The 4,838-nt window shown below is 44.4% G+C and overlaps 1 protein-coding gene across 1 annotated transcript in view; it reads left to right on the forward strand.

Moving 5' to 3' along the window:
- The first annotated feature begins 236 nt into the window (after nucleotides 1-236).
- trpc5a (transient receptor potential cation channel, subfamily C, member 5a) overlaps nucleotides 237-4,838 on the forward strand; it is a 119,434-nt gene continuing 114,832 nt past the window's right edge. Inside the window, exon 1 of the mRNA XM_019265673.2 lies at nucleotides 237-424. The gene's annotated coding sequence lies outside the window, so the exon portion shown is untranslated. The remainder of the gene's footprint in view (nucleotides 425-4,838) is intronic.

The raw sequence follows: 4,838 nt of genomic DNA on the forward strand, positions 1-4,838 counted from the left end.
CAGCAGTAAACCGCTCACATCAGGATGGATCAGGCGGAGGAGAGACACCAACACCACCAACACCACGAGCAGCAGCAAAAGCGTCCAGGTGGCGCGAGGATGACGAGCTGATCCCACAGTGAAGAAGAAGAAGAAGAAGGAGGTGGAGGAAGAAGAGGTGGAGGAAGAAGAGGTGGAGGAGGGGGGAAAAAATCCCGCGAGAAAACAAGGAGACACACACACACACACACACACACACACACACACACACACACATCTTCCACGCAGAGAGAGGACAGAGAGTGTGATAAACGGCCGCACGTGAGGTGGTGCGCGAGACCCCCGGGGAGAGAGGGGACTAATCGTTAATTTGGAGGTGAACGGTTTTTTTTTTTTAGTGTGTGACACACGCGGAGAAAACAAGAAGGTCTCCGACAAAAAAAAGGTAAGAAACCCCAAAACACACACAGCTGCTTTCTGCTTCTGCTTTATTATTATTTTAATCCGGATTAAAAAGGGGCGCGGATTAAATTAACACCTGTGAGCGTCTCTAATTGATTAATGAGCCGCAGCTGTGCGCTGTCTGTCAACATGCGAACCTCGCGTTTATTTCTATTTTTTATTTATTTTTGGGACAAATAAAGGAACAAAAATGATGTCGCCATAATGTCAGAGCTGTGTGTGTGTGTGTGTGTGTGTGTGTGTGTGTGTGTGTGTGTTTTGAAGTGTTTGGCTTCATTCCTGATGATTTTTTTAATCTTCTGAATCTGCTCGTCTGTGGTGACAAATGTTCCCTCCATCACTCCCACATGTCCTGACACTTCTTCTTTTTTATTATTATTTTTTTTATTGATAAGCTTCGTTGTTCAGCCACAGTCCTGCTTGATTGGTTGGTTTTTTAAGGGTTTTTTCTATGTTGCAGATGAGTTGCTGCAGGTTTGTGTACGCGCTTGTTGCAGCGTTTCGGTGGTGGAGGGTGGGGGTGCATTGCTTTGGGTGACTGGTGGGTGGTTTATGTATCCTGACTCTATTGACTAATGCTGGAAAGAGAGGGGGTGCGGAGAAAGTGTGTGTGTGTGTGTGTGTGTAGGCTCTGCTCTTTGCGCGTTCGTGCGTCTTGCGTGCGCATGAGACGCAGGTTGTGTTGCCTCTTTTTTGCGCGCATATGTGTGTGTGTGTAGAAAGAAAGAGATGGATGCAGCTGCAGGATGTGTGTGTGCTGTAGTTATGTGTGTGTGTGTGTGTGTGTGTGTGTGTGTACCCGCGGGCCAAAAGGGTTTTCCCTGCATGTTAAACCCTCTAAAGTGTTTCCCCCCTCTCTGTCCAGCTGAAGGAACTGTGCAGCCTCCCCCTTTTTTTTTTAAATGTCAGCCGAAACATGAAGTTTCTGCTGCAGCACACACACACACACACACACACACACACACACACACATGCATGTATGAAGAGCTGGAGATTTTTAGATAATCATAAAACATCAGCTCGTCAGCATTTTTATATTTTTTTAAAAGTTAAAACGAGACTGTGAAATATTCCTGATGCTTCTAATTATCAGGTAATAATTAGTAATCATCATCAAGTCATTGTGGAGAAGTTACTGTACGGTTAAAGAAGACTTCATCATCGTCATCAGCGACAGTTTTTAAAGGTCCAGTGTGTCAGATTTAAGAAATGTAATGTAACATGCATGACTGTGTTTTCATGAGCGTAGAATCAGCTGACGGTGAGAATCGTTCTGTTTCTGTTGCCCAATGACGACACCGTTAAATAATTTCACTTTGGGATGTTTTGGCGATCTGCACATGGTGTTTTATTTTGAAAATCCACCTTTTCCACCTCTTCGTCTGACCAGCTCCAGCTGCTCTGGGCAGATTGATGCTTCTGGGACGCGCCCCAATCACATCCCAATCACGCCTGGAGGAATTGAGCTGTTTGCCGATCTACAGATGCAGCAGAGTCCTCCATGTTTGTACAGTACACACACTAAAACTAAACACTGCGTGAGGTGAGGGTGTTGCAGTCAATGACGAAGCAGGGGTTTACTGTTTGGTCACTTCCTGTGATGCCGTTGATTGACTGATTGGTTTTAACTGGTTATGAAACATCATCTTCATCAGACTGATGCCTCGATATGATCCATGATCCAAACAAACCAGACCACCAGCGAGAAGTCTGACTGTTTTCATATAGTTCAGCTTCTCTGATGAGAGTATTTACCGTTTTCAGGTGACGCCTCAGAGGAAACGACGCGTTTTCTTGCTTCTTCTCTCCTCGCGTGGAAAAGACACAAGTGCTGGGTAATTCAAGAGACTCGGGATGTGTCAGGAAAATGAAATATTTTGGTAATACAGCGAATTTGGCACAGATGAAACCACTTTCCAAACAAGTAGGGAGTTCAGATTGAAATATCTGTAACTAGTTTTAATTTAAAAACATCATCATACTTCACAGATCTTGAGTGTTCGTCTTGTTTTTCAGCTTCCACCTTCGTCCTCATGGTGTCGATTGCGATCGTCTTCTTCTTGTGCTCCGTCCAAATGTTACCTCTGAAACATCTGACTTATAATGTAGGCATGTTTTGTTGCACACGAGAGGTTTATTTCTGAAACACAATCTGACAGAACGGCCTACTAGAGGATGAAACCGAATCAAACTGTAATGGTTTAAGAGTGGGAATAAAGCTCAGTGAGTGTTTAAAGAAGGGCTTAGCCGTGGAGTTTCACAGTCAGGATGTCAGACAGGAGACTATAACGGATTTGGACCCTTCAGACTGGTCTCCAGTTTTAGTCTCAGGATGGGAAATGTCAGCGCTGGGAGGTAAGAGAGACTCTCCGCATGTGCCTGCAGTCACACTTCATCTCTGCATCGGTGCACCGTCGGTTTCTCAGCAGATGGCTGCAGCCTCGCTGTGAAGATGTAAAATAAGAGCACCTGGAGCTCAGTGTGAGCGTCTGTCGTTTCATCACCGCCTGACGAATGGTTAAAGGTGTCCCATGGGGTTTTTATTCTTCTTCCCGTGTCGATGCTGAACATTTGCAAAGCCAGAATCGAGCGTTGTTGCTTTGTCGTCTACGCCGCTTTGCGTGTCAAACTGTTGAACGGCGGAAGAGCGCAATCATCACGGTGCACGAATACAAACAAAAGCAACCAGAGCTTCACCAGCGCTTAGAAACTCCACAAGGTGCCCTCGGATAAGTCAAAGAAACGCCGAGTCGAGGTTACGGTCTGACTGTTTGTATGATGCGTCTGTGACCACAGTAGTCTTTTTATTATCGAGTTCTCCGTGCTCTGGTTTGCTGTAAAATGTTGTGGTCAGCATCTCTCTACAACAACTTTTGGTTGCTAGTGGAGACAGAAAATCTGGGTCATGTATTAAACAGATCATAACGGCTCTGATGGCGAAGAAGACAACGTCATGAAGATGACGGTGACGTCTAAAAGGAGAGGCTTCAAGATGAACTGTCACTGTCGATGTCCAGTTTGGGTGTAGTTTATGTTGTTGGGTGGAGAAGCTGCTTGTTGTTGTAAAAATGCCAGGACAGTTTCTTGGTTCTGCATCGATGCAGTGACCGAACATTAATCAGGTCAGAATTATAGCTGACTAATGTTGAGTAAAGCTGTAAAGTCATGGATGAATGTTCCTTATATATTTTGGGAGGTGCAGTGTAAGGAGGGAGTGATTTTTAAAAGGGATTCATTGTATCTGGACAAAGACGCGTTCTGCGGTCCTCTTATTTCACACATCCTCACTCCTTGATCCTTGCTTTAACCGGTTTTGGTCCCAAAGCTGTAAATCCTGCTCCGAGGGTCGAGCAGGGATCTCCGAGGAGCCATGAACGACACAAAAGCAACTCCCCCCATTATTGGATATCGGTTATTGATTGATGCTGCAGCTGAGCGGGCTGATTTGTCACAACATCCCTGCAGTGATCGCACAGACTGAAGTCTCACTCTTAACTGTTAGATTTGTCTTTTATTAGGAAGTTCAGAAGACATCCTAATCCCATTGTGGGTGATTGAAAATTGAATTCACAGTCAGAATATCAATAAATGCAGCTATAAACAATGGATAAAGGATATGAAGGCGTTCTGCCAGGAGACACTGCAGAGAGAAAACACTGATAACACAAACTCCGTCCAGCTGTGATCAACGGATGACGCTTCTCGTGATGCTTCAGACGAAAGGACGTGGTCGTTTGTCTAAAATCATGTTTGGTTGTTGGAGGTGAGGAACACGTGTTCCTGCTTTCACCCTGAACTTATCGAACCCTGAGAAGAATCATGTTTGTGTCGCATGAATACTGAGATTGAAGAAATGTGGCTTGTTTCAAGGTTCAGTGTTTGACCTACAGTGATCGATGAGCACGGATGGAATCAAAGCGGAGTCCGAGAAGTTAATTGTGGACAAATGGAGGATCCTAACCTGCAGTCTCACCAGTAGACGTCACTAAATCTTCCATGCTTTACCTTTTATTAAAGCATTTTTTAAGTCCGGGCGAAGTAGCGATATAGAAAACTGAGTAAAAATTCACACCTCTAACATGTTCGTCTGAAGCTCAGAGAGGTTGGAGAGGTTTACTTTTACCGAAAATGCAAATGTAAAATTGAAAAGTCATTCTCTGGTTCCAGCCTCTCAAACGTGACGATATTCTGTTATTATTTTTTTAAAAATCTTCAGTTTTTGGACCGTTGTCCCGTCAAAAAAGACAAAAAAGTTGATCACTGTTTGTTTCGACTCGTTGAAGAGTCGTTGCGCGTTCACGTTTCTTGACGTGTGAACTATATTTTTGGCCTGACAGAAAAAGTTCTCTCTCTCTCTCTCTCTCTCTCTCATCTTCCTCTTTATTTTCCGGACAGAC

This window comes from Larimichthys crocea, chromosome XIV (genome assembly GCF_000972845.2).
Source record: "Larimichthys crocea isolate SSNF chromosome XIV, L_crocea_2.0, whole genome shotgun sequence".
Lineage (NCBI taxonomy): Eukaryota > Metazoa > Chordata > Actinopteri > Sciaenidae > Larimichthys > Larimichthys crocea.